The following is a 26,365-nucleotide window of genomic DNA, read 5'->3' on the forward strand; positions in this document are numbered from 1 at the left end:
TTTTCAACGGAAAGCAGCACTGCCTGAGGTAACAGTACATCGCCCTTGCGGCACCTGGACACAGCGGCCTGTAGGGCCAGGCCGACGCTAGAGTTCAGAAATAGCACGCGACCGTCCAAGTACGGCCTCTTGCGTGCTGCGTGTTTGGTTCTTCTCACAGCGAATCCTGCTACACATTCCTGAGGCTGACGCAGCTCAAGCGGGCAATCGGCGCGGCGGCATTATAGCGAGAACAGCAAAACGATGCATCGGCCGGGAATCGAAGCCGGGCCGCCCGCGTGGTAGGCGAACAACCTACCACTTTTTTAGTTGTTGTTCTCATTTTGTTAGTTGCACTTGTTGGGGGCGGACGTCCGATGCCGTCCGTGCTTGCCGAGCATATTCCCGAGCAGCTGTCTGCAGGGAAAGTGGGATTGCCACCCAGCGACGTCGGATACGACCGAAAAAAGTGCTACACACGCGGAGTCCCCCACTACACTGCCTTATAGCGACCGCTCATCACTATCGTGTGAGTAACGTTGCGGCCGCGGCGACGAGTCTTGCCCAAAGACGCAGCGTGCGTGGAGGCGCTACCCGAATGCGTGTGGATGCACCCTCCTACCTCGTAAAGCGCCTACAGCTACTATCACCGTGGGCCGCTGGCGGCGGGCGGGAAGCCGACACAGCGCGGCGTTGCGAGCAGCGGCTGTGCGGTGGTGGTGTAATGGTGAGCATAGTTGCCTTCCAAGCAGTTGATCCGGGTTCGATTCCCGGCCACCGCAACGGGCGAAACTTTTTGCGTATGAGTATGTGAGCCACGTGCTGTTAAATTAACGTTTTCTTTCCGTCGTTGCTCCACGCAGGCCATCCTGTAGTATGTCCCGACTTGTCCCGACTTTGCTCGGCTGACGCGAAAGCTGACGCTTGGAATTCGCCCTTATCAAAAGGACAGGCGCTATAAACGACTGTGAGAGGTGAGGTGTGGCGAGGTACCAAAACGACAGGCAAACCGCGAAATTTTCTGCTCCTCCTTCCTAAAGAAAAAAAGAAAAGAAAAACGGACGCAGTCGGTAGGACTCGAACCTACGCTCCCAGAGGGAATCTGATTTCTAGTCAGACGCCTTAACCACTCGGCCACGACTGCTCGTATCTGAAGCTTCCCTCGAATCGTGAAAAATCTAACCGGTCTGCGCAGAATGTTGACAGGAAACGAACTCTGTGCACTGATTACGGCAGGGCTACCAGCGCTACGAGACGAGCCATTACGGAAGCGTTAAAAATCTTCGCCCGGACAGGGACTCGAACCCTGGACCCTTAGGTTAAAAGCCTAATGCTCTACCGACTGAGCTATCCGGGCTCATGCCCGTTGTGGGTGGAGCGGCTGCAAGCAATGTGAATAATTGGAACGCGTGTGTAGGCGTACTACGGTAATTGCTGGCTTCTGGCGCAACTGGCCACTTCACCGACTTCCCACTGACGCTGGTAGCAGCCCAACAGCGGACTAGTGCCTCTTCTGCCTTTATCCCGGTGCTGACAGTAATTGCATCTTGTGCCTGTTTTCCCCGATTACGTTCGGTTGAAGCTCCGGAAGGAGGGCGACAAACGAAGGTTGGAAGGCCAAAACATGGAGGGACGTGTGCGCAAAAACTTCTCTTCCGGTACCGGGAATCGAACCCGGGCCTCCTGGGTGAAAGCCAGGTATCCTAGCCACTAGACCACACCGGATTTGCTCGGTAAACGTGAGATTTACTCCCTCTCCTCCCGCATTTCGTGCTGAATCCGGACTCAGTGGTGCTCTCTGTTTGCGAGCGTATTTGTGCGTGCAGACTGGCATGGCGCACAGCTCGAAACTGACTATTCATTGCTGTTTGCATCATATTTTACTCATAACAGGGGAGGAGAAAGATCAAAGTTGTACCTTGCCATAATTGGAAGTAAACATTTTTACGCTGAGGCGTGGACTCCTTGGGGATAACAAACGACAATTAAGTTCGTTCCCTAGCAACAGCAGCGCCGTTAATTCAGCCATGATGTACAGCAAATTAAATGCCCCGGGTGAGGATCGAACTCACGACCTTAAGATTATGAGACTTACGCGCTACCTACTGCGCTACCGAGGCACGTTGCAACAAGCGTCCCAGGAAACTTGGTAAGTCCCACATATTAGAGATAGACAGTTTGCGCTTTCTCAAGAATCTGCTGTGTTGCTACACGTGCTTTCCCGACTGGCTAGATTAAACTGCTGCCGCAGCTTTTTCAACGGAAAGCAGCACTGCCTGAGGTAACAGTACATCGCCCTTGCGGCACCTGGACACAGCGGCCTGTAGGGCCAGGCCGACGCTAGAGTTCAGAAATAGCACGCGACCGTCCAAGTACGGCCTCTTGCGTGCTGCGTGTTTGGTTCTTCTCACAGCGAATCCTGCTACACATTCCTGAGGCTGACGCAGCTCAAGCGGGCAATCGGCGCGGCGGCATTATAGCGAGAACAGCAAAACGATGCATCGGCCGGGAATCGAAGCCGGGCCGCCCGCGTGGTAGGCGAACAACCTACCACTTTTTTAGTTGTTGTTCTCATTTTGTTAGTTGCACTTGTTGGGGGCGGACGTCCGATGCCGTCCGTGCTTGCCGAGCATATTCCCGAGCAGCTGTCTGCAGGGAAAGTGGGATTGCCACCCAGCGACGTCGGATACGACCGAAAAAAGTGCTACACACGCGGAGTCCCCCACTACACTGCCTTATAGCGACCGCTCATCACTATCGTGTGAGTAACGTTGCGGCCGCGGCGACGAGTCTTGCCCAAAGACGCAGCGTGCGTGGAGGCGCTACCCGAATGCGTGTGGATGCACCCTCCTACCTCGTAAAGCGCCTACAGCTACTATCACCGTGGGCCGCTGGCGGCGGGCGGGAAGCCGACACAGCGCGGCGTTGCGAGCAGCGGCTGTGCGGTGGTGGTGTAATGGTGAGCATAGTTGCCTTCCAAGCAGTTGATCCGGGTTCGATTCCCGGCCACCGCAACGGGCGAAACTTTTTGCGTATGAGTATGTGAGCCACGTGCTGTTAAATTAACGTTTTCTTTCCGTCGTTGCTCCACGCAGGCCATCCTGTAGTATGTCCCGACTTGTCCCGACTTTGCTCGGCTGACGCGAAAGCTGACGCTTGGAATTCGCCCTTATCAAAAGGACAGGCGCTATAAACGACTGTGAGAGGTGAGGTGTGGCGAGGTACCAAAACGACAGGCAAACCGCGAAATTTTCTGCTCCTCCTTCCTAAAGAAAAAAAGAAAAGAAAAACGGACGCAGTCGGTAGGACTCGAACCTACGCTCCCAGAGGGAATCTGATTTCTAGTCAGACGCCTTAACCACTCGGCCACGACTGCTCGTATCTGAAGCTTCCCTCGAATCGTGAAAAATCTAACCGGTCTGCGCAGAATGTTGACAGGAAACGAACTCTGTGCACTGATTACGGCAGGGCTACCAGCGCTACGAGACGAGCCATTACGGAAGCGTTAAAAATCTTCGCCCGGACAGGGACTCGAACCCTGGACCCTTAGGTTAAAAGCCTAATGCTCTACCGACTGAGCTATCCGGGCTCATGCCCGTTGTGGGTGGAGCGGCTGCAAGCAATGTGAATAATTGGAACGCGTGTGTAGGCGTACTACGGTAATTGCTGGCTTCTGGCGCAACTGGCCACTTCACCGACTTCCCACTGACGCTGGTAGCAGCCCAACAGCGGACTAGTGCCTCTTCTGCCTTTATCCCGGTGCTGACAGTAATTGCATCTTGTGCCTGTTTTCCCCGATTACGTTCGGTTGAAGCTCCGGAAGGAGGGCGACAAACGAAGGTTGGAAGGCCAAAACATGGAGGGACGTGTGCGCAAAAACTTCTCTTCCGGTACCGGGAATCGAACCCGGGCCTCCTGGGTGAAAGCCAGGTATCCTAGCCACTAGACCACACCGGATTTGCTCGGTAAACGTGAGATTTACTCCCTCTCCTCCCGCATTTCGTGCTGAATCCGGACTCAGTGGTGCTCTCTGTTTGCGAGCGTATTTGTGCGTGCAGACTGGCATGGCGCACAGCTCGAAACTGACTATTCATTGCTGTTTGCATCATATTTTACTCATAACAGGGGAGGAGAAAGATCAAAGTTGTACCTTGCCATAATTGGAAGTAAACATTTTTACGCTGAGGCGTGGACTCCTTGGGGATAACAAACGACAATTAAGTTCGTTCCCTAGCAACAGCAGCGCCGTTAATTCAGCCATGATGTACAGCAAATTAAATGCCCCGGGTGAGGATCGAACTCACGACCTTAAGATTATGAGACTTACGCGCTACCTACTGCGCTACCGAGGCACGTTGCAACAAGCGTCCCAGGAAACTTGGTAAGTCCCACATATTAGAGATAGACAGTTTGCGCTTTCTCAAGAATCTGCTGTGTTGCTACACGTGCTTTCCCGACTGGCTAGATTAAACTGCTGCCGCAGCTTTTTCAACGGAAAGCAGCACTGCCTGAGGTAACAGTACATCGCCCTTGCGGCACCTGGACACAGCGGCCTGTAGGGCCAGGCCGACGCTAGAGTTCAGAAATAGCACGCGACCGTCCAAGTACGGCCTCTTGCGTGCTGCGTGTTTGGTTCTTCTCACAGCGAATCCTGCTACACATTCCTGAGGCTGACGCAGCTCAAGCGGGCAATCGGCGCGGCGGCATTATAGCGAGAACAGCAAAACGATGCATCGGCCGGGAATCGAAGCCGGGCCGCCCGCGTGGTAGGCGAACAACCTACCACTTTTTTAGTTGTTGTTCTCATTTTGTTAGTTGCACTTGTTGGGGGCGGACGTCCGATGCCGTCCGTGCTTGCCGAGCATATTCCCGAGCAGCTGTCTGCAGGGAAAGTGGGATTGCCACCCAGCGACGTCGGATACGACCGAAAAAAGTGCTACACACGCGGAGTCCCCCACTACACTGCCTTATAGCGACCGCTCATCACTATCGTGTGAGTAACGTTGCGGCCGCGGCGACGAGTCTTGCCCAAAGACGCAGCGTGCGTGGAGGCGCTACCCGAATGCGTGTGGATGCACCCTCCTACCTCGTAAAGCGCCTACAGCTACTATCACCGTGGGCCGCTGGCGGCGGGCGGGAAGCCGACACAGCGCGGCGTTGCGAGCAGCGGCTGTGCGGTGGTGGTGTAATGGTGAGCATAGTTGCCTTCCAAGCAGTTGATCCGGGTTCGATTCCCGGCCACCGCAACGGGCGAAACTTTTTGCGTATGAGTATGTGAGCCACGTGCTGTTAAATTAACGTTTTCTTTCCGTCGTTGCTCCACGCAGGCCATCCTGTAGTATGTCCCGACTTGTCCCGACTTTGCTCGGCTGACGCGAAAGCTGACGCTTGGAATTCGCCCTTATCAAAAGGACAGGCGCTATAAACGACTGTGAGAGGTGAGGTGTGGCGAGGTACCAAAACGACAGGCAAACCGCGAAATTTTCTGCTCCTCCTTCCTAAAGAAAAAAAGAAAAGAAAAACGGACGCAGTCGGTAGGACTCGAACCTACGCTCCCAGAGGGAATCTGATTTCTAGTCAGACGCCTTAACCACTCGGCCACGACTGCTCGTATCTGAAGCTTCCCTCGAATCGTGAAAAATCTAACCGGTCTGCGCAGAATGTTGACAGGAAACGAACTCTGTGCACTGATTACGGCAGGGCTACCAGCGCTACGAGACGAGCCATTACGGAAGCGTTAAAAATCTTCGCCCGGACAGGGACTCGAACCCTGGACCCTTAGGTTAAAAGCCTAATGCTCTACCGACTGAGCTATCCGGGCTCATGCCCGTTGTGGGTGGAGCGGCTGCAAGCAATGTGAATAATTGGAACGCGTGTGTAGGCGTACTACGGTAATTGCTGGCTTCAGGCGCAACTGGCCACTTCACCGACTTCCCACTGACGCTGGTAGCAGCCCAACAGCGGACTAGTGCCTCTTCTGCCTTTATCCCGGTGCTGACAGTAATTGCATCTTGTGCCTGTTTTCCCCGATTACGTTCGGTTGAAGCTCCGGAAGGAGGGCGACAAACGAAGGTTGGAAGGCCAAAACATGGAGGGACGTGTGCGCAAAAACTTCTCTTCCGGTACCGGGAATCGAACCCGGGCCTCCTGGGTGAAAGCCAGGTATCCTAGCCACTAGACCACACCGGATTTGCTCGGTAAACGTGAGATTTACTCCCTCTCCTCCCGCATTTCGTGCTGAATCCGGACTCAGTGGTGCTCTCTGTTTGCGAGCGTATTTGTGCGTGCAGACTGGCATGGCGCACAGCTCGAAACTGACTATTCATTGCTGTTTGCATCATATTTTACTCATAACAGGGGAGGAGAAAGATCAAAGTTGTACCTTGCCATAATTGGAAGTAAACATTTTTACGCTGAGGCGTGGACTCCTTGGGGATAACAAACGACAATTAAGTTCGTTCCCTAGCAACAGCAGCGCCGTTAATTCAGCCATGATGTACAGCAAATTAAATGCCCCGGGTGAGGATCGAACTCACGACCTTAAGATTATGAGACTTACGCGCTACCTACTGCGCTACCGAGGCACGTTGCAACAAGCGTCCCAGGAAACTTGGTAAGTCCCACATATTAGAGATAGACAGTTTGCGCTTTCTCAAGAATCTGCTGTGTTGCTACACGTGCTTTCCCGACTGGCTAGATTAAACTGCTGCCGCAGCTTTTTCAACGGAAAGCAGCACTGCCTGAGGTAACAGTACATCGCCCTTGCGGCACCTGGACACAGCGGCCTGTAGGGCCAGGCCGACGCTAGAGTTCAGAAATAGCACGCGACCGTCCAAGTACGGCCTCTTGCGTGCTGCGTGTTTGGTTCTTCTCACAGCGAATCCTGCTACACATTCCTGAGGCTGACGCAGCTCAAGCGGGCAATCGGCGCGGCGGCATTATAGCGAGAACAGCAAAACGATGCATCGGCCGGGAATCGAAGCCGGGCCGCCCGCGTGGTAGGCGAACAACCTACCACTTTTTTAGTTGTTGTTCTCATTTTGTTAGTTGCACTTGTTGGGGGCGGACGTCCGATGCCGTCCGTGCTTGCCGAGCATATTCCCGAGCAGCTGTCTGCAGGGAAAGTGGGATTGCCACCCAGCGACGTCGGATACGACCGAAAAAAGTGCTACACACGCGGAGTCCCCCACTACACTGCCTTATAGCGACCGCTCATCACTATCGTGTGAGTAACGTTGCGGCCGCGGCGACGAGTCTTGCCCAAAGACGCAGCGTGCGTGGAGGCGCTACCCGAATGCGTGTGGATGCACCCTCCTACCTCGTAAAGCGCCTACAGCTACTATCACCGTGGGCCGCTGGCGGCGGGCGGGAAGCCGACACAGCGCGGCGTTGCGAGCAGCGGCTGTGCGGTGGTGGTGTAATGGTGAGCATAGTTGCCTTCCAAGCAGTTGATCCGGGTTCGATTCCCGGCCACCGCAACGGGCGAAACTTTTTGCGTATGAGTATGTGAGCCACGTGCTGTTAAATTAACGTTTTCTTTCCGTCGTTGCTCCACGCAGGCCATCCTGTAGTATGTCCCGACTTGTCCCGACTTTGCTCGGCTGACGCGAAAGCTGACGCTTGGAATTCGCCCTTATCAAAAGGACAGGCGCTATAAACGACTGTGAGAGGTGAGGTGTGGCGAGGTACCAAAACGACAGGCAAACCGCGAAATTTTCTGCTCCTCCTTCCTAAAGAAAAAAAGAAAAGAAAAACGGACGCAGTCGGTAGGACTCGAACCTACGCTCCCAGAGGGAATCTGATTTCTAGTCAGACGCCTTAACCACTCGGCCACGACTGCTCGTATCTGAAGCTTCCCTCGAATCGTGAAAAATCTAACCGGTCTGCGCAGAATGTTGACAGGAAACGAACTCTGTGCACTGATTACGGCAGGGCTACCAGCGCTACGAGACGAGCCATTACGGAAGCGTTAAAAATCTTCGCCCGGACAGGGACTCGAACCCTGGACCCTTAGGTTAAAAGCCTAATGCTCTACCGACTGAGCTATCCGGGCTCATGCCCGTTGTGGGTGGAGCGGCTGCAAGCAATGTGAATAATTGGAACGCGTGTGTAGGCGTACTACGGTAATTGCTGGCTTCTGGCGCAACTGGCCACTTCACCGACTTCCCACTGACGCTGGTAGCAGCCCAACAGCGGACTAGTGCCTCTTCTGCCTTTATCCCGGTGCTGACAGTAATTGCATCTTGTGCCTGTTTTCCCCGATTACGTTCGGTTGAAGCTCCGGAAGGAGGGCGACAAACGAAGGTTGGAAGGCCAAAACATGGAGGGACGTGTGCGCAAAAACTTCTCTTCCGGTACCGGGAATCGAACCCGGGCCTCCTGGGTGAAAGCCAGGTATCCTAGCCACTAGACCACACCGGATTTGCTCGGTAAACGTGAGATTTACTCCCTCTCCTCCCGCATTTCGTGCTGAATCCGGACTCAGTGGTGCTCTCTGTTTGCGAGCGTATTTGTGCGTGCAGACTGGCATGGCGCACAGCTCGAAACTGACTATTCATTGCTGTTTGCATCATATTTTACTCATAACAGGGGAGGAGAAAGATCAAAGTTGTACCTTGCCATAATTGGAAGTAAACATTTTTACGCTGAGGCGTGGACTCCTTGGGGATAACAAACGACAATTAAGTTCGTTCCCTAGCAACAGCAGCGCCGTTAATTCAGCCATGATGTACAGCAAATTAAATGCCCCGGGTGAGGATCGAACTCACGACCTTAAGATTATGAGACTTACGCGCTACCTACTGCGCTACCGAGGCACGTTGCAACAAGCGTCCCAGGAAACTTGGTAAGTCCCACATATTAGAGATAGACAGTTTGCGCTTTCTCAAGAATCTGCTGTGTTGCTACACGTGCTTTCCCGACTGGCTAGATTAAACTGCTGCCGCAGCTTTTTCAACGGAAAGCAGCACTGCCTGAGGTAACAGTACATCGCCCTTGCGGCACCTGGACACAGCGGCCTGTAGGGCCAGGCCGACGCTAGAGTTCAGAAATAGCACGCGACCGTCCAAGTACGGCCTCTTGCGTGCTGCGTGTTTGGTTCTTCTCACAGCGAATCCTGCTACACATTCCTGAGGCTGACGCAGCTCAAGCGGGCAATCGGCGCGGCGGCATTATAGCGAGAACAGCAAAACGATGCATCGGCCGGGAATCGAAGCCGGGCCGCCCGCGTGGTAGGCGAACAACCTACCACTTTTTTAGTTGTTGTTCTCATTTTGTTAGTTGCACTTGTTGGGGGCGGACGTCCGATGCCGTCCGTGCTTGCCGAGCATATTCCCGAGCAGCTGTCTGCAGGGAAAGTGGGATTGCCACCCAGCGACGTCGGATACGACCGAAAAAAGTGCTACACACGCGGAGTCCCCCACTACACTGCCTTATAGCGACCGCTCATCACTATCGTGTGAGTAACGTTGCGGCCGCGGCGACGAGTCTTGCCCAAAGACGCAGCGTGCGTGGAGGCGCTACCCGAATGCGTGTGGATGCACCCTCCTACCTCGTAAAGCGCCTACAGCTACTATCACCGTGGGCCGCTGGCGGCGGGCGGGAAGCCGACACAGCGCGGCGTTGCGAGCAGCGGCTGTGCGGTGGTGGTGTAATGGTGAGCATAGTTGCCTTCCAAGCAGTTGATCCGGGTTCGATTCCCGGCCACCGCAACGGGCGAAACTTTTTGCGTATGAGTATGTGAGCCACGTGCTGTTAAATTAACGTTTTCTTTCCGTCGTTGCTCCACGCAGGCCATCCTGTAGTATGTCCCGACTTGTCCCGACTTTGCTCGGCTGACGCGAAAGCTGACGCTTGGAATTCGCCCTTATCAAAAGGACAGGCGCTATAAACGACTGTGAGAGGTGAGGTGTGGCGAGGTACCAAAACGACAGGCAAACCGCGAAATTTTCTGCTCCTCCTTCCTAAAGAAAAAAAGAAAAGAAAAACGGACGCAGTCGGTAGGACTCGAACCTACGCTCCCAGAGGGAATCTGATTTCTAGTCAGACGCCTTAACCACTCGGCCACGACTGCTCGTATCTGAAGCTTCCCTCGAATCGTGAAAAATCTAACCGGTCTGCGCAGAATGTTGACAGGAAACGAACTCTGTGCACTGATTACGGCAGGGCTACCAGCGCTACGAGACGAGCCATTACGGAAGCGTTAAAAATCTTCGCCCGGACAGGGACTCGAACCCTGGACCCTTAGGTTAAAAGCCTAATGCTCTACCGACTGAGCTATCCGGGCTCATGCCCGTTGTGGGTGGAGCGGCTGCAAGCAATGTGAATAATTGGAACGCGTGTGTAGGCGTACTACGGTAATTGCTGGCTTCTGGCGCAACTGGCCACTTCACCGACTTCCCACTGACGCTGGTAGCAGCCCAACAGCGGACTAGTGCCTCTTCTGCCTTTATCCCGGTGCTGACAGTAATTGCATCTTGTGCCTGTTTTCCCCGATTACGTTCGGTTGAAGCTCCGGAAGGAGGGCGACAAACGAAGGTTGGAAGGCCAAAACATGGAGGGACGTGTGCGCAAAAACTTCTCTTCCGGTACCGGGAATCGAACCCGGGCCTCCTGGGTGAAAGCCAGGTATCCTAGCCACTAGACCACACCGGATTTGCTCGGTAAACGTGAGATTTACTCCCTCTCCTCCCGCATTTCGTGCTGAATCCGGACTCAGTGGTGCTCTCTGTTTGCGAGCGTATTTGTGCGTGCAGACTGGCATGGCGCACAGCTCGAAACTGACTATTCATTGCTGTTTGCATCATATTTTACTCATAACAGGGGAGGAGAAAGATCAAAGTTGTACCTTGCCATAATTGGAAGTAAACATTTTTACGCTGAGGCGTGGACTCCTTGGGGATAACAAACGACAATTAAGTTCGTTCCCTAGCAACAGCAGCGCCGTTAATTCAGCCATGATGTACAGCAAATTAAATGCCCCGGGTGAGGATCGAACTCACGACCTTAAGATTATGAGACTTACGCGCTACCTACTGCGCTACCGAGGCACGTTGCAACAAGCGTCCCAGGAAACTTGGTAAGTCCCACATATTAGAGATAGACAGTTTGCGCTTTCTCAAGAATCTGCTGTGTTGCTACACGTGCTTTCCCGACTGGCTAGATTAAACTGCTGCCGCAGCTTTTTCAACGGAAAGCAGCACTGCCTGAGGTAACAGTACATCGCCCTTGCGGCACCTGGACACAGCGGCCTGTAGGGCCAGGCCGACGCTAGAGTTCAGAAATAGCACGCGACCGTCCAAGTACGGCCTCTTGCGTGCTGCGTGTTTGGTTCTTCTCACAGCGAATCCTGCTACACATTCCTGAGGCTGACGCAGCTCAAGCGGGCAATCGGCGCGGCGGCATTATAGCGAGAACAGCAAAACGATGCATCGGCCGGGAATCGAAGCCGGGCCGCCCGCGTGGTAGGCGAACAACCTACCACTTTTTTAGTTGTTGTTCTCATTTTGTTAGTTGCACTTGTTGGGGGCGGACGTCCGATGCCGTCCGTGCTTGCCGAGCATATTCCCGAGCAGCTGTCTGCAGGGAAAGTGGGATTGCCACCCAGCGACGTCGGATACGACCGAAAAAAGTGCTACACACGCGGAGTCCCCCACTACACTGCCTTATAGCGACCGCTCATCACTATCGTGTGAGTAACGTTGCGGCCGCGGCGACGAGTCTTGCCCAAAGACGCAGCGTGCGTGGAGGCGCTACCCGAATGCGTGTGGATGCACCCTCCTACCTCGTAAAGCGCCTACAGCTACTATCACCGTGGGCCGCTGGCGGCGGGCGGGAAGCCGACACAGCGCGGCGTTGCGAGCAGCGGCTGTGCGGTGGTGGTGTAATGGTGAGCATAGTTGCCTTCCAAGCAGTTGATCCGGGTTCGATTCCCGGCCACCGCAACGGGCGAAACTTTTTGCGTATGAGTATGTGAGCCACGTGCTGTTAAATTAACGTTTTCTTTCCGTCGTTGCTCCACGCAGGCCATCCTGTAGTATGTCCCGACTTGTCCCGACTTTGCTCGGCTGACGCGAAAGCTGACGCTTGGAATTCGCCCTTATCAAAAGGACAGGCGCTATAAACGACTGTGAGAGGTGAGGTGTGGCGAGGTACCAAAACGACAGGCAAACCGCGAAATTTTCTGCTCCTCCTTCCTAAAGAAAAAAAGAAAAGAAAAACGGACGCAGTCGGTAGGACTCGAACCTACGCTCCCAGAGGGAATCTGATTTCTAGTCAGACGCCTTAACCACTCGGCCACGACTGCTCGTATCTGAAGCTTCCCTCGAATCGTGAAAAATCTAACCGGTCTGCGCAGAATGTTGACAGGAAACGAACTCTGTGCACTGATTACGGCAGGGCTACCAGCGCTACGAGACGAGCCATTACGGAAGCGTTAAAAATCTTCGCCCGGACAGGGACTCGAACCCTGGACCCTTAGGTTAAAAGCCTAATGCTCTACCGACTGAGCTATCCGGGCTCATGCCCGTTGTGGGTGGAGCGGCTGCAAGCAATGTGAATAATTGGAACGCGTGTGTAGGCGTACTACGGTAATTGCTGGCTTCTGGCGCAACTGGCCACTTCACCGACTTCCCACTGACGCTGGTAGCAGCCCAACAGCGGACTAGTGCCTCTTCTGCCTTTATCCCGGTGCTGACAGTAATTGCATCTTGTGCCTGTTTTCCCCGATTACGTTCGGTTGAAGCTCCGGAAGGAGGGCGACAAACGAAGGTTGGAAGGCCAAAACATGGAGGGACGTGTGCGCAAAAACTTCTCTTCCGGTACCGGGAATCGAACCCGGGCCTCCTGGGTGAAAGCCAGGTATCCTAGCCACTAGACCACACCGGATTTGCTCGGTAAACGTGAGATTTACTCCCTCTCCTCCCGCATTTCGTGCTGAATCCGGACTCAGTGGTGCTCTCTGTTTGCGAGCGTATTTGTGCGTGCAGACTGGCATGGCGCACAGCTCGAAACTGACTATTCATTGCTGTTTGCATCATATTTTACTCATAACAGGGGAGGAGAAAGATCAAAGTTGTACCTTGCCATAATTGGAAGTAAACATTTTTACGCTGAGGCGTGGACTCCTTGGGGATAACAAACGACAATTAAGTTCGTTCCCTAGCAACAGCAGCGCCGTTAATTCAGCCATGATGTACAGCAAATTAAATGCCCCGGGTGAGGATCGAACTCACGACCTTAAGATTATGAGACTTACGCGCTACCTACTGCGCTACCGAGGCACGTTGCAACAAGCGTCCCAGGAAACTTGGTAAGTCCCACATATTAGAGATAGACAGTTTGCGCTTTCTCAAGAATCTGCTGTGTTGCTACACGTGCTTTCCCGACTGGCTAGATTAAACTGCTGCCGCAGCTTTTTCAACGGAAAGCAGCACTGCCTGAGGTAACAGTACATCGCCCTTGCGGCACCTGGACACAGCGGCCTGTAGGGCCAGGCCGACGCTAGAGTTCAGAAATAGCACGCGACCGTCCAAGTACGGCCTCTTGCGTGCTGCGTGTTTGGTTCTTCTCACAGCGAATCCTGCTACACATTCCTGAGGCTGACGCAGCTCAAGCGGGCAATCGGCGCGGCGGCATTATAGCGAGAACAGCAAAACGATGCATCGGCCGGAATCGAAGCCGGGCCGCCCGCGTGGTAGGCGAACAACCTACCACTTTTTTAGTTGTTGTTCTCATTTTGTTAGTTGCACTTGTTGGGGGCGGACGTCCGATGCCGTCCGTGCTTGCCGAGCATATTCCCGAGCAGCTGTCTGCAGGGAAAGTGGGATTGCCACCCAGCGACGTCGGATACGACCGAAAAAAGTGCTACACACGCGGAGTCCCCCACTACACTGCCTTATAGCGACCGCTCATCACTATCGTGTGAGTAACGTTGCGGCCGCGGCGACGAGTCTTGCCCAAAGACGCAGCGTGCGTGGAGGCGCTACCCGAATGCGTGTGGATGCACCCTCCTACCTCGTAAAGCGCCTACAGCTACTATCACCGTGGGCCGCTGGCGGCGGGCGGGAAGCCGACACAGCGCGGCGTTGCGAGCAGCGGCTGTGCGGTGGTGGTGTAATGGTGAGCATAGTTGCCTTCCAAGCAGTTGATCCGGGTTCGATTCCCGGCCACCGCAACGGGCGAAACTTTTTGCGTATGAGTATGTGAGCCACGTGCTGTTAAATTAACGTTTTCTTTCCGTCGTTGCTCCACGCAGGCCATCCTGTAGTATGTCCCGACTTGTCCCGACTTTGCTCGGCTGACGCGAAAGCTGACGCTTGGAATTCGCCCTTATCAAAAGGACAGGCGCTATAAACGACTGTGAGAGGTGAGGTGTGGCGAGGTACCAAAACGACAGGCAAACCGCGAAATTTTCTGCTCCTCCTTCCTAAAGAAAAAAAGAAAGAAAAACGGACGCAGTCGGTAGGACTCGAACCTACGCTCCCAGAGGGAATCTGATTTCTAGTCAGACGCCTTAACCACTCGGCCACGACTGCTCGTATCTGAAGCTTCCCTCGAATCGTGAAAAATCTAACCGGTCTGCGCAGAATGTTGACAGGAAACGAACTCTGTGCACTGATTACGGCAGGGCTACCAGCGCTACGAGACGAGCCATTACGGAAGCGTTAAAAATCTTCGCCCGGACAGGGACTCGAACCCTGGACCCTTAGGTTAAAAGCCTAATGCTCTACCGACTGAGCTATCCGGGCTCATGCCCGTTGTGGGTGGAGCGGCTGCAAGCAATGTGAATAATTGGAACGCGTGTGTAGGCGTACTACGGTAATTGCTGGCTTCTGGCGCAACTGGCCACTTCACCGACTTCCCACTGACGCTGGTAGCAGCCCAACAGCGGAGACTAGTGCCTCTTCTGCCTTTATCCCGGTGCTGACAGTAATTGCATCTTGTGCCTGTTTTCCCCGATTACGTTCGGTTGAAGCTCCGGAAGGAGGGCGACAAACGAAGGTTGGAAGGCCAAAACATGGAGGGACGTGTGCGCAAAAACTTCTCTTCCGGTACCGGGAATCGAACCCGGGCCTCCTGGGTGAAAGCCAGGTATCCTAGCCACTAGACCACACCGGATTTGCTCGGTAAACGTGAGATTTACTCCCTCTCCTCCCGCATTTCGTGCTGAATCCGGACTCAGTGGTGCTCTCTGTTTGCGAGCGTATTTGTGCGTGCAGACTGGCATGGCGCACAGCTCGAAACTGACTATTCATTGCTGTTTGCATCATATTTTACTCATAACAGGGGAGGAGAAAGATCAAAGTTGTACCTTGCCATAATTGGAAGTAAACATTTTTACGCTGAGGCGTGGACTCCTTGGGGATAACAAACGACAATTAAGTTCGTTCCCTAGCAACAGCAGCGCCGTTAATTCAGCCATGATGTACAGCAAATTAAATGCCCCGGGTGAGGATCGAACTCACGACCTTAAGATTATGAGACTTACGCGCTACCTACTGCGCTACCGAGGCACGTTGCAACAAGCGTCCCAGGAAACTTGGTAAGTCCCACATATTAGAGATAGACAGTTTGCGCTTTCTCAAGAATCTGCTGTGTTGCTACACGTGCTTTCCCGACTGGCTAGATTAAACTGCTGCCGCAGCTTTTTCAACGGAAAGCAGCACTGCCTGAGGTAACAGTACATCGCCCTTGCGGCACCTGGACACAGCGGCCTGTAGGGCCAGGCCGACGCTAGAGTTCAGAAATAGCACGCGACCGTCCAAGTACGGCCTCTTGCGTGCTGCGTGTTTGGTTCTTCTCACAGCGAATCCTGCTACACATTCCTGAGGCTGACGCAGCTCAAGCGGGCAATCGGCGCGGCGGCATTATAGCGAGAACAGCAAAACGATGCATCGGCCGGGAATCGAAGCCGGGCCGCCCGCGTGGTAGGCGAACAACCTACCACTTTTTTAGTTGTTGTTCTCATTTTGTTAGTTGCACTTGTTGGGGGCGGACGTCCGATGCCGTCCGTGCTTGCCGAGCATATTCCCGAGCAGCTGTCTGCAGGGAAAGTGGGATTGCCACCCAGCGACGTCGGATACGACCGAAAAAAGTGCTACACACGCGGAGTCCCCCACTACACTGCCTTATAGCGACCGCTCATCACTATCGTGTGAGTAACGTTGCGGCCGCGGCGACGAGTCTTGCCCAAAGACGCAGCGTGCGTGGAGGCGCTACCCGAATGCGTGTGGATGCACCCTCCTACCTCGTAAAGCGCCTACAGCTACTATCACCGTGGGCCGCTGGCGGCGGGCGGGAAGCCGACACAGCGCGGCGTTGCGAGCAGCGGCTGTGCGGTGGTGGTGTAATGGTGAGCATAGTTGCCTTCCAAGCAGCTGATCCGGGTTCGATTCCCGGCCACCGCAACGGGCGAAACTTTTTGCGTATGAGTATGTGAGCCACGTGCTGTTAAATTAACGTTTTCTTTCCGTCGTTGCTCCACGCAGGCCATCCTGTAGTATGTCCCGACTTGTCCCGACTTTGCTCGGCTGACGCGAAAGCTGACGCTTGGAATTCGCCCTTATCAAAAGGACAGGCGCTATAAACGACTGTGAGAGGTGAGGTGTGGCGAGGTACCAAAACGACAGGCAAACCGCGAAATTTTCTGCTCCTCCTTCCTAAAGAAAAAAAGAAAAGAAAAACGGACGCAGTCGGTAGGACTCGAACCTACGCTCCCAGAGGGAATCTGATTTCTAGTCAGACGCCTTAACCACTCGGCCACGACTGCTCGTATCTGAAGCTTCCCTCGAATCGTGAAAAATCTAACCGGTCTGCGCAGAATGTTGACAGGAAACGAACTCTGTGCACTGATTACGGCAGGGCTACCAGCGCTACGAGACGAGCCATTACGGAAGCGTTAAAAATCTTCGCCCGGACAGGGACTCGAACCCTGGACCCTTAGGTTAAAAGCCTAATGCTCTACCGACTGAGCTATCCGGGCTCATGCCCGTTGTGGGTGGAGCGGCTGCAAGCAATGTGAATAATTGGAACGCGTGTGTAGGCGTACTACGGTAATTGCTGGCTTCTGGCGCAACTGGCCACTTCACCGACTTCCCACTGACGCTGGTAGCAGCCCAACAGCGGACTAGTGCCTCTTCTGCCTTTATCCCGGTGCTGACAGTAATTGCATCTTGTGCCTGTTTTCCCCGATTACGTTCGGTTGAAGCTCCGGAAGGAGGGCGACAAACGAAGGTTGGAAGGCCAAAACATGGAGGGACGTGTGCGCAAAAACTTCTCTTCCGGTACCGGGAATCGAACCCGGGCCTCCTGGGTGAAAGCCAGGTATCCTAGCCACTAGACCACACCGGATTTGCTCGGTAAACGTGAGATTTACTCCCTCTCCTCCCGCATTTCGTGCTGAATCCGGACTCAGTGGTGCTCTCTGTTTGCGAGCGTATTTGTGCGTGCAGACTGGCATGGCGCACAGCTCGAAACTGACTATTCATTGCTGTTTGCATCATATTTTACTCATAACAGGGGAGGAGAAAGATCAAAGTTGTACCTTGCCATAATTGGAAGTAAACATTTTTACGCTGAGGCGTGGACTCCTTGGGGATAACAAACGACAATTAAGTTCGTTCCCTAGCAACAGCAGCGCCGTTAATTCAGCCATGATGTACAGCAAATTAAATGCCCCGGGTGAGGATCGAACTCACGACCTTAAGATTATGAGACTTACGCGCTACCTACTGCGCTACCGAGGCACGTTGCAACAAGCGTCCCAGGAAACTTGGTAAGTCCCACATATTAGAGATAGACAGTTTGCGCTTTCTCAAGAATCTGCTGTGTTGCTACACGTGCTTTCCCGACTGGCTAGATTAAACTGCTGCCGCAGCTTTTTCAACGGAAAGCAGCACTGCCTGAGGTAACAGTACATCGCCCTTGCGGCACCTGGACACAGCGGCCTGTAGGGCCAGGCCGACGCTAGAGTTCAGAAATAGCACGCGACCGTCCAAGTACGGCCTCTTGCGTGCTGCGTGTTTGGTTCTTCTCACAGCGAATCCTGCTACACATTCCTGAGGCTGACGCAGCTCAAGCGGGCAATCGGCGCGGCGGCATTATAGCGAGAACAGCAAAACGATGCATCGGCCGGGAATCGAAGCCGGGCCGCCCGCGTGGTAGGCGAACAACCTACCACTTTTTTAGTTGTTGTTCTCATTTTGTTAGTTGCACTTGTTGGGGGCGGACGTCCGATGCCGTCCGTGCTTGCCGAGCATATTCCCGAGCAGCTGTCTGCAGGGAAAGTGGGATTGCCACCCAGCGACGTCGGATACGACCGAAAAAAGTGCTACACACGCGGAGTCCCCCACTACACTGCCTTATAGCGACCGCTCATCACTATCGTGTGAGTAACGTTGCGGCCGCGGCGACGAGTCTTGCCCAAAGACGCAGCGTGCGTGGAGGCGCTACCCGAATGCGTGTGGATGCACCCTCCTACCTCGTAAAGCGCCTACAGCTACTATCACCGTGGGCCGCTGGCGGCGGGCGGGAAGCCGACACAGCGCGGCGTTGCGAGCAGCGGCTGTGCGGTGGTGGTGTAATGGTGAGCATAGTTGCCTTCCAAGCAGTTGATCCGGGTTCGATTCCCGGCCACCGCAACGGGCGAAACTTTTTGCGTATGAGTATGTGAGCCACGTGCTGTTAAATTAACGTTTTCTTTCCGTCGTTGCTCCACGCAGGCCATCCTGTAGTATGTCCCGACTTGTCCCGACTTTGCTCGGCTGACGCGAAAGCTGACGCTTGGAATTCGCCCTTATCAAAAGGACAGGCGCTATAAACGACTGTGAGAGGTGAGGTGTGGCGAGGTACCAAAACGACAGGCAAACCGCGAAATTTTCTGCTCCTCCTTCCTAAAGAAAAAAAGAAAAGAAAAACGGACGCAGTCGGTAGGACTCGAACCTACGCTCCCAGAGGGAATCTGATTTCTAGTCAGACGCCTTAACCACTCGGCCACGACTGCTCGTATCTGAAGCTTCCCTCGAATCGTGAAAAATCTAACCGGTCTGCGCAGAATGTTGACAGGAAACGAACTCTGTGCACTGATTACGGCAGGGCTACCAGCGCTACGAGACGAGCCATTACGGAAGCGTTAAAAATCTTCGCCCGGACAGGGACTCGAACCCTGGACCCTTAGATTAAAAGCCTAATGCTCTACCGACTGAGCTATCCGGGCTCATGCCCGTTGTGGGTGGAGCGGCTGCAAGCAATGTGAATAATTGGAACGCGTGTGTAGGCGTACTACGGTAATTGCTGGCTTCTGGCGCAACTGGCCACTTCACCGACTTCCCACTGACGCTGGTAGCAGCCCAACAGCGGACTAGTGCCTCTTCTGCCTTTATCCCGGTGCTGACAGTAATTGCATCTTGTGCCTGTTTTCCCCGATTACGTTCGGTTGAAGCTCCGGAAGGAGGGCGACAAACGAAGGTTGGAAGGCCAAAACATGGAGGGACGTGTGCGCAAAAACTTCTCTTCCGGTACCGGGAATCGAACCCGGGCCTCCTGGGTGAAAGCCAGGTATCCTAGCCACTAGACCACACCGGATTTGCTCGGTAAACGTGAGATTTACTCCCTCTCCTCCCGCATTTCGTGCTGAATCCGGACTCAGTGGTGCTCTCTGTTTGCGAGCGTATTTGTGCGTGCAGACTGGCATGGCGCACAGCTCGAAACTGACTATTCATTGCTGTTTGCATCATATTTTACTCATAACAGGGGAGGAGAAAGATCAAAGTTGTACCTTGCCATAATTGGAAGTAAACATTTTTACGCTGAGGCGTGGACTCCTTGGGGATAACAAACGACAATTAAGTTCGTTCCCTAGCAACAGCAGCGCCGTTAATTCAGCCATGATGTACAGCAAATTAAATGCCCCGGGTGAGGATCGAACTCACGACCTTAAGATTATGAGACTTACGCGCTACCTACTGCGCTACCGAGGCACGTTGCAACAAGCGTCCCAGGAAACTTGGTAAGTCCCACATATTAGAGATAGACAGTTTGCGCTTTCTCAAGAATCTGCTGTGTTGCTACACGTGCTTTCCCGACTGGCTAGATTAAACTGCTGCCGCAGCTTTTTCAACGGAAAGCAGCACTGCCTGAGGTAACAGTACATCGCCCTTGCGGCACCTGGACACAGCGGCCTGTAGGGCCAGGCCGACGCTAGAGTTCAGAAATAGCACGCGACCGTCCAAGTACGGCCTCTTGCGTGCTGCGTGTTTGGTTCTTCTCACAGCGAATCCTGCTACACATTCCTGAGGCTGACGCAGCTCAAGCGGGCAATCGGCGCGGCGGCATTATAGCGAGAACAGCAAAACGATGCATCGGCCGGGAATCGAAGCCGGGCCGCCCGCGTGGTAGGCGAACAACCTACCACTTTTTTAGTTGTTGTTCTCATTTTGTTAGTTGCACTTGTTGGGGGCGGACGTCCGATGCCGTCCGTGCTTGCCGAGCATATTCCCGAGCAGCTGTCTGCAGGGAAAGTGGGATTGCCACCCAGCGACGTCGGATACGACCGAAAAAAGTGCTACACACGCGGAGTCCCCCACTACACTGCCTTATAGCGACCGCTCATCACTATCGTGTGAGTAACGTTGCGGCCGCGGCGACGAGTCTTGCCCAAAGACGCAGCGTGCGTGGAGGCGCTACCCGAATGCGTGTGGATGCACCCTCCTACCTCGTAAAGCGCCTACAGCTACTATCACCGTGGGCCGCTGGCGGCGGGCGGGAAGCCGACACAGCGCGGCGTTGCGAGCAGCGGCTGTGCGGTGGTGGTGTAATGGTGAGCATAGTTGCCTTCCAAGCAGTTGATCCGGGTTCGATTCCCGGCCACCGCAACGGGCGAAACTTTTTGCGTATGAGTATGTGAGCCACGTGCTGTTAAATTAACGTTTTCTTTCCGTCGTTGCTCCACGCAGGCCATCCTGTAGTATGTCCCGACTTGTCCCGACTTTGCTCGGCTGACGCGAAAGCTGACGCTTGGAATTCGCCCTTATCAAAAGGACAGGCGCTATAAACGACTGTGAGAGGTGAGGTGTGGCGAGGTACCAAAACGACAGGCAAACCGCGAAATTTTCTGCTCCTCCTTCCTAAAGAAAAAAAGAAAAGAAAAACGGACGCAGTCGGTAGGACTCGAACCTACGCTCCCAGAGGGAATCTGATTTCTAGTCAGACGCCTTAACCACTCGGCCACGACTGCTCGTATCTGAAGCTTCCCTCGAATCGTGAAAAATCTAACCGGTCTGCGCAGAATGTTGACAGGAAACGAACTCTGTGCACTGATTACGGCAGGGCTACCAGCGCTACGAGACGAGCCATTACGGAAGCGTTAAAAATCTTCGCCCGGACAGGGACTCGAACCCTGGACCCTTAGGTTAAAAGCCTAATGCTCTACCGACTGAGCTATCCGGGCTCATGCCCGTTGTGGGTGGAGCGGCTGCAAGCAATGTGAATAATTGGAACGCGTGTGTAGGCGTACTACGGTAATTGCTGGCTTCTGGCGCAACTGGCCACTTCACCGACTTCCCACTGACGCTGGTAGCAGCCCAACAGCGGACTAGTGCCTCTTCTGCCTTTATCCCGGTGCTGACAGTAATTGCATCTTGTGCCTGTTTTCCCCGATTACGTTCGGTTGAAGCTCCGGAAGGAGGGCGACAAACGAAGGTTGGAAGGCCAAAACATGGAGGGACGTGTGCGCAAAAACTTCTCTTCCGGTACCGGGAATCGAACCCGGGCCTCCTGGGTGAAAGCCAGGTATCCTAGCCACTAGACCACACCGGATTTGCTCGGTAAACGTGAGATTTACTCCCTCTCCTCCCGCATTTCGTGCTGAATCCGGACTCAGTGGTGCTCTCTGTTTGCGAGCGTATTTGTGCGTGCAGACTGGCATGGCGCACAGCTCGAAACTGACTATTCATTGCTGTTTGCATCATATTTTACTCATAACAGGGGAGGAGAAAGATCAAAGTTGTACCTTGCCATAATTGGAAGTAAACATTTTTACGCTGAGGCGTGGACTCCTTGGGGATAACAAACGACAATTAAGTTCGTTCCCTAGCAACAGCAGCGCCGTTAATTCAGCCATGATGTACAGCAAATTAAATGCCCCGGGTGAGGATCGAACTCACGACCTTAAGATTATGAGACTTACGCGCTACCTACTGCGCTACCGAGGCACGTTGCAACAAGCGTCCCAGGAAACTTGGTAAGTCCCACATATTAGAGATAGACAGTTTGCGCTTTCTCAAGAATCTGCTGTGTTGCTACACGTGCTTTCCCGACTGGCTAGATTAAACTGCTGCCGCAGCTTTTTCAACGGAAAGCAGCACTGCCTGAGGTAACAGTACATCGCCCTTGCGGCACCTGGACACAGCGGCCTGTAGGGCCAGGCCGACGCTAGAGTTCAGAAATAGCACGCGACCGTCCAAGTACGGCCTCTTGCGTGCTGCGTGTTTGGTTCTTCTCACAGCGAATCCTGCTACACATTCCTGAGGCTGACGCAGCTCAAGCGGGCAATCGGCGCGGCGGCATTATAGCGAGAACAGCAAAACGATGCATCGGCCGGGAATCGAAGCCGGGCCGCCCGCGTGGTAGGCGAACAACCTACCACTTTTTTAGTTGTTGTTCTCATTTTGTTAGTTGCACTTGTTGGGGGCGGACGTCCGATGCCGTCCGTGCTTGCCGAGCATATTCCCGAGCAGCTGTCTGCAGGGAAAGTGGGATTGCCACCCAGCGACGTCGGATACGACCGAAAAAAGTGCTACACACGCGGAGTCCCCCACTACACTGCCTTATAGCGACCGCTCATCACTATCGTGTGAGTAACGTTGCGGCCGCGGCGACGAGTCTTGCCCAAAGACGCAGCGTGCGTGGAGGCGCTACCCGAATGCGTGTGGATGCACCCTCCTACCTCGTAAAGCGCCTACAGCTACTATCACCGTGGGCCGCTGGCGGCGGGCGGGAAGCCGACACAGCGCGGCGTTGCGAGCAGCGGCTGTGCGGTGGTGGTGTAATGGTGAGCATAGTTGCCTTCCAAGCAGTTGATCCGGGTTCGATTCCCGGCCACCGCAACGGGCGAAACTTTTTGCGTATGAGTATGTGAGCCACGTGCTGTTAAATTAACGTTTTCTTTCCGTCGTTGCTCCACGCAGGCCATCCTGTAGTATGTCCCGACTTGTCCCGACTTTGCTCGGCTGACGCGAAAGCTGACGCTTGGAATTCGCCCTTATCAAAAGGACAGGCGCTATAAACGACTGTGAGAGGTGAGGTGTGGCGAGGTACCAAAACGACAGGCAAACCGCGAAATTTTCTGCTCCTCCTTCCTAAAGAAAAAAAGAAAAGAAAAACGGACGCAGTCGGTAGGACTCGAACCTACGCTCCCAGAGGGAATCTGATTTCTAGTCAGACGCCTTAACCACTCGGCCACGACTGCTCGTATCTGAAGCTTCCCTCGAATCGTGAAAAATCTAACCGGTCTGCGCAGAATGTTGACAGGAAACGAACTCTGTGCACTGATTACGGCAGGGCTACCAGCGCTACGAGACGAGCCATTACGGAAGCGTTAAAAATCTTCGCCCGGACAGGGACTCGAACCCTGGACCCTTAGGTTAAAAGCCTAATGCTCTACCGACTGAGCTATCCGGGCTCATGCCCGTTGTGGGTGGAGCGGCTGCAAGCAATGTGAATAATTGGAACGCGTGTGTAGGCGTACTACGGTAATTGCTGGCTTCTGGCGCAACTGGCCACTTCACCGACTTCCCACTGACGCTGGTAGCAGCCCAACAGCGGACTAGTGCCTCTTCTGCCTTTATCCCGGTGCTGACAGTAATTGCATCTTGTGCCTGTTTTCCCCGATTACGTTCGGTTGAAGCTCCGGAAGGAGGGCGACAAACGAAGGTTGGAAGGCCAAAACATGGAGGGACGTGTGCGCAAAAACTTCTCTTCCGGTACCGGGAATCGAACCCGGGCCTCCTGGGTGAAAGCCAGGTATCCTAGCCACTAGACCACACCGGATTTGCTCGGTAAACGTGAGATTTACTCCCTCTCCTCCCGCATTTCGTGCTGAATCCGGACTCAGTGGTGCTCTCTGTTTGCGAGCGTATTTGTGCGTGCAGACTGGCATGGCGCACAGCTCGAAACTGACTATTCATTGCTGTTTGCATCATATTTTACTCATAACAGGGGAGGAGAAAGATCAAAGTTGTACCTTGCCATAATTGGAAGTAAACATTTTTACGCTGAGGCGTGGACTCCTTGGGGATAACAAACGAGAATTAAGTTCGTTCCCTAGCAACAGCAGCGCCGTTAATTCAGCCATGATGTACAGCAAATTAAATGCCCCGGGTGAGGATCGAACTCACGACCTTAAGATTATGAGACTTACGCGCTACCTACTGCGCTACCGAGGCACGTTGCAACAAGCGTCCCAGGAAACTTGGTAAGTCCCACATATTAGAGATAGACAGTTTGCGCTTTCTCAAGAATCTGCTGTGTTGCTACACGTGCTTTCCCGACTGGCTAGATTAAACTGCTGCCGCAGCTTTTTCAACGGAAAGCAGCACTGCCTGAGGTAACAGTACATCGCCCTTGCGGCACCTGGACACAGCGGCCTGTAGGGCCAGGCCGACGCTAGAGTTCAGAAATAGCACGCGACCGTCCAAGTACGGCCTCTTGCGTGCTGCGTGTTTGGTTCTTCTCACAGCGAATCCTGCTACACATTCCTGAGGCTGACGCAGCTCAAGCGGGCAATCGGCGCGGCGGCATTATAGCGAGAACAGCAAAACGATGCATCGGCCGGGAATCGAAGCCGGGCCGCCCGCGTGGTAGGCGAACAACCTACCACTTTTTTAGTTGTTGTTCTCATTTTGTTAGTTGCACTTGTTGGGGGCGGACGTCCGATGCCGTCCGTGCTTGCCGAGCATATTCCCGAGCAGCTGTCTGCAGGGAAAGTGGGATTGCCACCCAGCGACGTCGGATACGACCGAAAAAAGTGCTACACACGCGGAGTCCCCCACTACACTGCCTTATAGCGACCGCTCATCACTATCGTGTGAGTAACGTTGCGGCCGCGGCGACGAGTCTTGCCCAAAGACGCAGCGTGCGTGGAGGCGCTACCCGAATGCGTGTGGATGCACCCTCCTACCTCGTAAAGCGCCTACAGCTACTATCACCGTGGGCCGCTGGCGGCGGGCGGGAAGCCGACACAGCGCGGCGTTGCGAGCAGCGGCTGTGCGGTGGTGGTGTAATGGTGAGCATAGTTGCCTTCCAAGCAGTTGATCCGGGTTCGATTCCCGGCCACCGCAACGGGCGAAACTTTTTGCGTATGAGTATGTGAGCCACGTGCTGTTAAATTAACGTTTTCTTTCCGTCGTTGCTCCACGCAGGCCATCCTGTAGTATGTCCCGACTTGTCCCGACTTTGCTCGGCTGACGCGAAAGCTGACGCTTGGAATTCGCCCTTATCAAAAGGACAGGCGCTATAAACGACTGTGAGAGGTGAGGTGTGGCGAGGTACCAAAACGACAGGCAAACCGCGAAATTTTCTGCTCCTCCTTCCTAAAGAAAAAAAGAAAAGAAAAACGGACGCAGTCGGTAGGACTCGAACCTACGCTCCCAGAGGGAATCTGATTTCTAGTCAGACGCCTTAACCACTCGGCCACGACTGCTCGTATCTGAAGCTTCCCTCGAATCGTGAAAAATCTAACCGGTCTGCGCAGAATGTTGACAGGAAACGAACTCTGTGCACTGATTACGGCAGGGCTACCAGCGCTACGAGACGAGCCATTACGGAAGCGTTAAAAATCTTCGCCCGGACAGGGACTCGAACCCTGGACCCTTAGGTTAAAAGCCTAATGCTCTACCGACTGAGCTATCCGGGCTCATGCCCGTTGTGGGTGGAGCGGCTGCAAGCAATGTGAATAATTGGAACGCGTGTGTAGGCGTACTACGGTAATTGCTGGCTTCTGGCGCAACTGGCCACTTCACCGACTTCCCACTGACGCTGGTAGCAGCCCAACAGCGGACTAGTGCCTCTTCTGCCTTTATCCCGGTGCTGACAGTAATTGCATCTTGTGCCTGTTTTCCCCGATTACGTTCGGTTGAAGCTCCGGAAGGAGGGCGACAAACGAAGGTTGGAAGGCCAAAACATGGAGGGACGTGTGCGCAAAAACTTCTCTTCCGGTACCGGGAATCGAACCCGGGCCTCCTGGGTGAAAGCCAGGTATCCTAGCCACTAGACCACACCGGATTTGCTCGGTAAACGTGAGATTTACTCCCTCTCCTCCCGCATTTCGTGCTGAATCCGGACTCAGTGGTGCTCTCTGTTTGCGAGCGTATTTGTGCGTGCAGACTGGCAT

At 54.1% G+C, this 26,365-nt stretch overlaps 59 non-coding genes across 59 annotated transcripts; 12 read left to right on the plus strand and 47 right to left on the minus strand.

Moving 5' to 3' along the window:
* The first annotated feature begins 689 nt into the window (after positions 1 to 689).
* Trnag-ucc (transfer RNA glycine (anticodon UCC)) lies at positions 690 to 761 on the plus strand. The gene has a single exon. It is a non-coding gene; the product is annotated as a tRNA-Gly (tRNA).
* A 280-nt stretch (positions 762 to 1,041) lies between these two features.
* Positions 1,042 to 1,123, minus strand: Trnas-aga (transfer RNA serine (anticodon AGA)). The gene has a single exon. It is a non-coding gene; the product is annotated as a tRNA-Ser (tRNA).
* Positions 1,124 to 1,263: 140 nt separating this feature from the next.
* Trnak-uuu (transfer RNA lysine (anticodon UUU)) lies at positions 1,264 to 1,336 on the minus strand. The gene has a single exon. It is a non-coding gene; the product is annotated as a tRNA-Lys (tRNA).
* Positions 1,337 to 1,632: 296 nt separating this feature from the next.
* On the minus strand, positions 1,633 to 1,704 carry Trnae-uuc (transfer RNA glutamic acid (anticodon UUC)). The gene has a single exon. It is a non-coding gene; the product is annotated as a tRNA-Glu (tRNA).
* Positions 1,705 to 2,026: 322 nt separating this feature from the next.
* On the minus strand, positions 2,027 to 2,099 carry Trnam-cau (transfer RNA methionine (anticodon CAU)). The gene has a single exon. It is a non-coding gene; the product is annotated as a tRNA-Met (tRNA).
* Positions 2,100 to 2,921: 822 nt separating this feature from the next.
* On the plus strand, positions 2,922 to 2,993 carry Trnag-ucc (transfer RNA glycine (anticodon UCC)). The gene has a single exon. It is a non-coding gene; the product is annotated as a tRNA-Gly (tRNA).
* Positions 2,994 to 3,273: 280 nt separating this feature from the next.
* On the minus strand, positions 3,274 to 3,355 carry Trnas-aga (transfer RNA serine (anticodon AGA)). Its single transcript has one exon. It is a non-coding gene; the product is annotated as a tRNA-Ser (tRNA).
* Positions 3,356 to 3,495: 140 nt separating this feature from the next.
* Positions 3,496 to 3,568, minus strand: Trnak-uuu (transfer RNA lysine (anticodon UUU)). Its single transcript has one exon. It is a non-coding gene; the product is annotated as a tRNA-Lys (tRNA).
* Positions 3,569 to 3,864: 296 nt separating this feature from the next.
* On the minus strand, positions 3,865 to 3,936 carry Trnae-uuc (transfer RNA glutamic acid (anticodon UUC)). Its single transcript has one exon. It is a non-coding gene; the product is annotated as a tRNA-Glu (tRNA).
* A 322-nt stretch (positions 3,937 to 4,258) lies between these two features.
* Positions 4,259 to 4,331, minus strand: Trnam-cau (transfer RNA methionine (anticodon CAU)). Its single transcript has one exon. It is a non-coding gene; the product is annotated as a tRNA-Met (tRNA).
* Positions 4,332 to 5,153: 822 nt separating this feature from the next.
* Positions 5,154 to 5,225, plus strand: Trnag-ucc (transfer RNA glycine (anticodon UCC)). The gene has a single exon. It is a non-coding gene; the product is annotated as a tRNA-Gly (tRNA).
* A 280-nt stretch (positions 5,226 to 5,505) lies between these two features.
* Trnas-aga (transfer RNA serine (anticodon AGA)) lies at positions 5,506 to 5,587 on the minus strand. Its single transcript has one exon. It is a non-coding gene; the product is annotated as a tRNA-Ser (tRNA).
* A 140-nt stretch (positions 5,588 to 5,727) lies between these two features.
* Positions 5,728 to 5,800, minus strand: Trnak-uuu (transfer RNA lysine (anticodon UUU)). Its single transcript has one exon. It is a non-coding gene; the product is annotated as a tRNA-Lys (tRNA).
* A 296-nt stretch (positions 5,801 to 6,096) lies between these two features.
* Positions 6,097 to 6,168, minus strand: Trnae-uuc (transfer RNA glutamic acid (anticodon UUC)). Its single transcript has one exon. It is a non-coding gene; the product is annotated as a tRNA-Glu (tRNA).
* A 322-nt stretch (positions 6,169 to 6,490) lies between these two features.
* Positions 6,491 to 6,563, minus strand: Trnam-cau (transfer RNA methionine (anticodon CAU)). Its single transcript has one exon. It is a non-coding gene; the product is annotated as a tRNA-Met (tRNA).
* Positions 6,564 to 7,385: 822 nt separating this feature from the next.
* On the plus strand, positions 7,386 to 7,457 carry Trnag-ucc (transfer RNA glycine (anticodon UCC)). Its single transcript has one exon. It is a non-coding gene; the product is annotated as a tRNA-Gly (tRNA).
* Positions 7,458 to 7,737: 280 nt separating this feature from the next.
* Positions 7,738 to 7,819, minus strand: Trnas-aga (transfer RNA serine (anticodon AGA)). Its single transcript has one exon. It is a non-coding gene; the product is annotated as a tRNA-Ser (tRNA).
* A 140-nt stretch (positions 7,820 to 7,959) lies between these two features.
* Positions 7,960 to 8,032, minus strand: Trnak-uuu (transfer RNA lysine (anticodon UUU)). Its single transcript has one exon. It is a non-coding gene; the product is annotated as a tRNA-Lys (tRNA).
* A 296-nt stretch (positions 8,033 to 8,328) lies between these two features.
* Trnae-uuc (transfer RNA glutamic acid (anticodon UUC)) lies at positions 8,329 to 8,400 on the minus strand. Its single transcript has one exon. It is a non-coding gene; the product is annotated as a tRNA-Glu (tRNA).
* A 322-nt stretch (positions 8,401 to 8,722) lies between these two features.
* Trnam-cau (transfer RNA methionine (anticodon CAU)) lies at positions 8,723 to 8,795 on the minus strand. Its single transcript has one exon. It is a non-coding gene; the product is annotated as a tRNA-Met (tRNA).
* An 822-nt stretch (positions 8,796 to 9,617) lies between these two features.
* On the plus strand, positions 9,618 to 9,689 carry Trnag-ucc (transfer RNA glycine (anticodon UCC)). Its single transcript has one exon. It is a non-coding gene; the product is annotated as a tRNA-Gly (tRNA).
* Positions 9,690 to 9,969: 280 nt separating this feature from the next.
* On the minus strand, positions 9,970 to 10,051 carry Trnas-aga (transfer RNA serine (anticodon AGA)). The gene has a single exon. It is a non-coding gene; the product is annotated as a tRNA-Ser (tRNA).
* Positions 10,052 to 10,191: 140 nt separating this feature from the next.
* On the minus strand, positions 10,192 to 10,264 carry Trnak-uuu (transfer RNA lysine (anticodon UUU)). Its single transcript has one exon. It is a non-coding gene; the product is annotated as a tRNA-Lys (tRNA).
* Positions 10,265 to 10,560: 296 nt separating this feature from the next.
* Trnae-uuc (transfer RNA glutamic acid (anticodon UUC)) lies at positions 10,561 to 10,632 on the minus strand. Its single transcript has one exon. It is a non-coding gene; the product is annotated as a tRNA-Glu (tRNA).
* A 322-nt stretch (positions 10,633 to 10,954) lies between these two features.
* Trnam-cau (transfer RNA methionine (anticodon CAU)) lies at positions 10,955 to 11,027 on the minus strand. Its single transcript has one exon. It is a non-coding gene; the product is annotated as a tRNA-Met (tRNA).
* An 822-nt stretch (positions 11,028 to 11,849) lies between these two features.
* Trnag-ucc (transfer RNA glycine (anticodon UCC)) lies at positions 11,850 to 11,921 on the plus strand. The gene has a single exon. It is a non-coding gene; the product is annotated as a tRNA-Gly (tRNA).
* Positions 11,922 to 12,201: 280 nt separating this feature from the next.
* Trnas-aga (transfer RNA serine (anticodon AGA)) lies at positions 12,202 to 12,283 on the minus strand. The gene has a single exon. It is a non-coding gene; the product is annotated as a tRNA-Ser (tRNA).
* Positions 12,284 to 12,423: 140 nt separating this feature from the next.
* On the minus strand, positions 12,424 to 12,496 carry Trnak-uuu (transfer RNA lysine (anticodon UUU)). Its single transcript has one exon. It is a non-coding gene; the product is annotated as a tRNA-Lys (tRNA).
* Positions 12,497 to 12,792: 296 nt separating this feature from the next.
* Positions 12,793 to 12,864, minus strand: Trnae-uuc (transfer RNA glutamic acid (anticodon UUC)). Its single transcript has one exon. It is a non-coding gene; the product is annotated as a tRNA-Glu (tRNA).
* Positions 12,865 to 13,186: 322 nt separating this feature from the next.
* Positions 13,187 to 13,259, minus strand: Trnam-cau (transfer RNA methionine (anticodon CAU)). Its single transcript has one exon. It is a non-coding gene; the product is annotated as a tRNA-Met (tRNA).
* An 821-nt stretch (positions 13,260 to 14,080) lies between these two features.
* Positions 14,081 to 14,152, plus strand: Trnag-ucc (transfer RNA glycine (anticodon UCC)). Its single transcript has one exon. It is a non-coding gene; the product is annotated as a tRNA-Gly (tRNA).
* Positions 14,153 to 14,431: 279 nt separating this feature from the next.
* Trnas-aga (transfer RNA serine (anticodon AGA)) lies at positions 14,432 to 14,513 on the minus strand. Its single transcript has one exon. It is a non-coding gene; the product is annotated as a tRNA-Ser (tRNA).
* Positions 14,514 to 14,653: 140 nt separating this feature from the next.
* Trnak-uuu (transfer RNA lysine (anticodon UUU)) lies at positions 14,654 to 14,726 on the minus strand. Its single transcript has one exon. It is a non-coding gene; the product is annotated as a tRNA-Lys (tRNA).
* Positions 14,727 to 15,024: 298 nt separating this feature from the next.
* On the minus strand, positions 15,025 to 15,096 carry Trnae-uuc (transfer RNA glutamic acid (anticodon UUC)). Its single transcript has one exon. It is a non-coding gene; the product is annotated as a tRNA-Glu (tRNA).
* A 322-nt stretch (positions 15,097 to 15,418) lies between these two features.
* Trnam-cau (transfer RNA methionine (anticodon CAU)) lies at positions 15,419 to 15,491 on the minus strand. Its single transcript has one exon. It is a non-coding gene; the product is annotated as a tRNA-Met (tRNA).
* An 822-nt stretch (positions 15,492 to 16,313) lies between these two features.
* Trnag-ucc (transfer RNA glycine (anticodon UCC)) lies at positions 16,314 to 16,385 on the plus strand. The gene has a single exon. It is a non-coding gene; the product is annotated as a tRNA-Gly (tRNA).
* A 280-nt stretch (positions 16,386 to 16,665) lies between these two features.
* Positions 16,666 to 16,747, minus strand: Trnas-aga (transfer RNA serine (anticodon AGA)). Its single transcript has one exon. It is a non-coding gene; the product is annotated as a tRNA-Ser (tRNA).
* Positions 16,748 to 16,887: 140 nt separating this feature from the next.
* On the minus strand, positions 16,888 to 16,960 carry Trnak-uuu (transfer RNA lysine (anticodon UUU)). Its single transcript has one exon. It is a non-coding gene; the product is annotated as a tRNA-Lys (tRNA).
* A 296-nt stretch (positions 16,961 to 17,256) lies between these two features.
* On the minus strand, positions 17,257 to 17,328 carry Trnae-uuc (transfer RNA glutamic acid (anticodon UUC)). The gene has a single exon. It is a non-coding gene; the product is annotated as a tRNA-Glu (tRNA).
* Positions 17,329 to 17,650: 322 nt separating this feature from the next.
* Positions 17,651 to 17,723, minus strand: Trnam-cau (transfer RNA methionine (anticodon CAU)). Its single transcript has one exon. It is a non-coding gene; the product is annotated as a tRNA-Met (tRNA).
* An 822-nt stretch (positions 17,724 to 18,545) lies between these two features.
* Positions 18,546 to 18,617, plus strand: Trnag-ucc (transfer RNA glycine (anticodon UCC)). Its single transcript has one exon. It is a non-coding gene; the product is annotated as a tRNA-Gly (tRNA).
* Positions 18,618 to 18,897: 280 nt separating this feature from the next.
* Positions 18,898 to 18,979, minus strand: Trnas-aga (transfer RNA serine (anticodon AGA)). Its single transcript has one exon. It is a non-coding gene; the product is annotated as a tRNA-Ser (tRNA).
* Positions 18,980 to 19,119: 140 nt separating this feature from the next.
* Trnak-uuu (transfer RNA lysine (anticodon UUU)) lies at positions 19,120 to 19,192 on the minus strand. The gene has a single exon. It is a non-coding gene; the product is annotated as a tRNA-Lys (tRNA).
* A 296-nt stretch (positions 19,193 to 19,488) lies between these two features.
* Positions 19,489 to 19,560, minus strand: Trnae-uuc (transfer RNA glutamic acid (anticodon UUC)). The gene has a single exon. It is a non-coding gene; the product is annotated as a tRNA-Glu (tRNA).
* Positions 19,561 to 19,882: 322 nt separating this feature from the next.
* Positions 19,883 to 19,955, minus strand: Trnam-cau (transfer RNA methionine (anticodon CAU)). Its single transcript has one exon. It is a non-coding gene; the product is annotated as a tRNA-Met (tRNA).
* Positions 19,956 to 20,777: 822 nt separating this feature from the next.
* On the plus strand, positions 20,778 to 20,849 carry Trnag-ucc (transfer RNA glycine (anticodon UCC)). The gene has a single exon. It is a non-coding gene; the product is annotated as a tRNA-Gly (tRNA).
* A 280-nt stretch (positions 20,850 to 21,129) lies between these two features.
* On the minus strand, positions 21,130 to 21,211 carry Trnas-aga (transfer RNA serine (anticodon AGA)). Its single transcript has one exon. It is a non-coding gene; the product is annotated as a tRNA-Ser (tRNA).
* Positions 21,212 to 21,351: 140 nt separating this feature from the next.
* Positions 21,352 to 21,424, minus strand: Trnak-uuu (transfer RNA lysine (anticodon UUU)). The gene has a single exon. It is a non-coding gene; the product is annotated as a tRNA-Lys (tRNA).
* A 296-nt stretch (positions 21,425 to 21,720) lies between these two features.
* Trnae-uuc (transfer RNA glutamic acid (anticodon UUC)) lies at positions 21,721 to 21,792 on the minus strand. Its single transcript has one exon. It is a non-coding gene; the product is annotated as a tRNA-Glu (tRNA).
* Positions 21,793 to 22,114: 322 nt separating this feature from the next.
* Trnam-cau (transfer RNA methionine (anticodon CAU)) lies at positions 22,115 to 22,187 on the minus strand. The gene has a single exon. It is a non-coding gene; the product is annotated as a tRNA-Met (tRNA).
* An 822-nt stretch (positions 22,188 to 23,009) lies between these two features.
* On the plus strand, positions 23,010 to 23,081 carry Trnag-ucc (transfer RNA glycine (anticodon UCC)). Its single transcript has one exon. It is a non-coding gene; the product is annotated as a tRNA-Gly (tRNA).
* Positions 23,082 to 23,361: 280 nt separating this feature from the next.
* Positions 23,362 to 23,443, minus strand: Trnas-aga (transfer RNA serine (anticodon AGA)). The gene has a single exon. It is a non-coding gene; the product is annotated as a tRNA-Ser (tRNA).
* A 140-nt stretch (positions 23,444 to 23,583) lies between these two features.
* Trnak-uuu (transfer RNA lysine (anticodon UUU)) lies at positions 23,584 to 23,656 on the minus strand. Its single transcript has one exon. It is a non-coding gene; the product is annotated as a tRNA-Lys (tRNA).
* Positions 23,657 to 23,952: 296 nt separating this feature from the next.
* Positions 23,953 to 24,024, minus strand: Trnae-uuc (transfer RNA glutamic acid (anticodon UUC)). The gene has a single exon. It is a non-coding gene; the product is annotated as a tRNA-Glu (tRNA).
* A 322-nt stretch (positions 24,025 to 24,346) lies between these two features.
* On the minus strand, positions 24,347 to 24,419 carry Trnam-cau (transfer RNA methionine (anticodon CAU)). Its single transcript has one exon. It is a non-coding gene; the product is annotated as a tRNA-Met (tRNA).
* Positions 24,420 to 25,241: 822 nt separating this feature from the next.
* Trnag-ucc (transfer RNA glycine (anticodon UCC)) lies at positions 25,242 to 25,313 on the plus strand. Its single transcript has one exon. It is a non-coding gene; the product is annotated as a tRNA-Gly (tRNA).
* Positions 25,314 to 25,593: 280 nt separating this feature from the next.
* On the minus strand, positions 25,594 to 25,675 carry Trnas-aga (transfer RNA serine (anticodon AGA)). The gene has a single exon. It is a non-coding gene; the product is annotated as a tRNA-Ser (tRNA).
* A 140-nt stretch (positions 25,676 to 25,815) lies between these two features.
* Trnak-uuu (transfer RNA lysine (anticodon UUU)) lies at positions 25,816 to 25,888 on the minus strand. The gene has a single exon. It is a non-coding gene; the product is annotated as a tRNA-Lys (tRNA).
* A 296-nt stretch (positions 25,889 to 26,184) lies between these two features.
* On the minus strand, positions 26,185 to 26,256 carry Trnae-uuc (transfer RNA glutamic acid (anticodon UUC)). Its single transcript has one exon. It is a non-coding gene; the product is annotated as a tRNA-Glu (tRNA).
* Positions 26,257 to 26,365: the final 109 nt, after the last annotated feature.

The sequence above is a fragment of the Schistocerca cancellata genome, unplaced genomic scaffold (genome assembly GCF_023864275.1).
Source record: "Schistocerca cancellata isolate TAMUIC-IGC-003103 unplaced genomic scaffold, iqSchCanc2.1 HiC_scaffold_541, whole genome shotgun sequence".
NCBI lineage: Eukaryota > Metazoa > Arthropoda > Insecta > Orthoptera > Acrididae > Schistocerca > Schistocerca cancellata.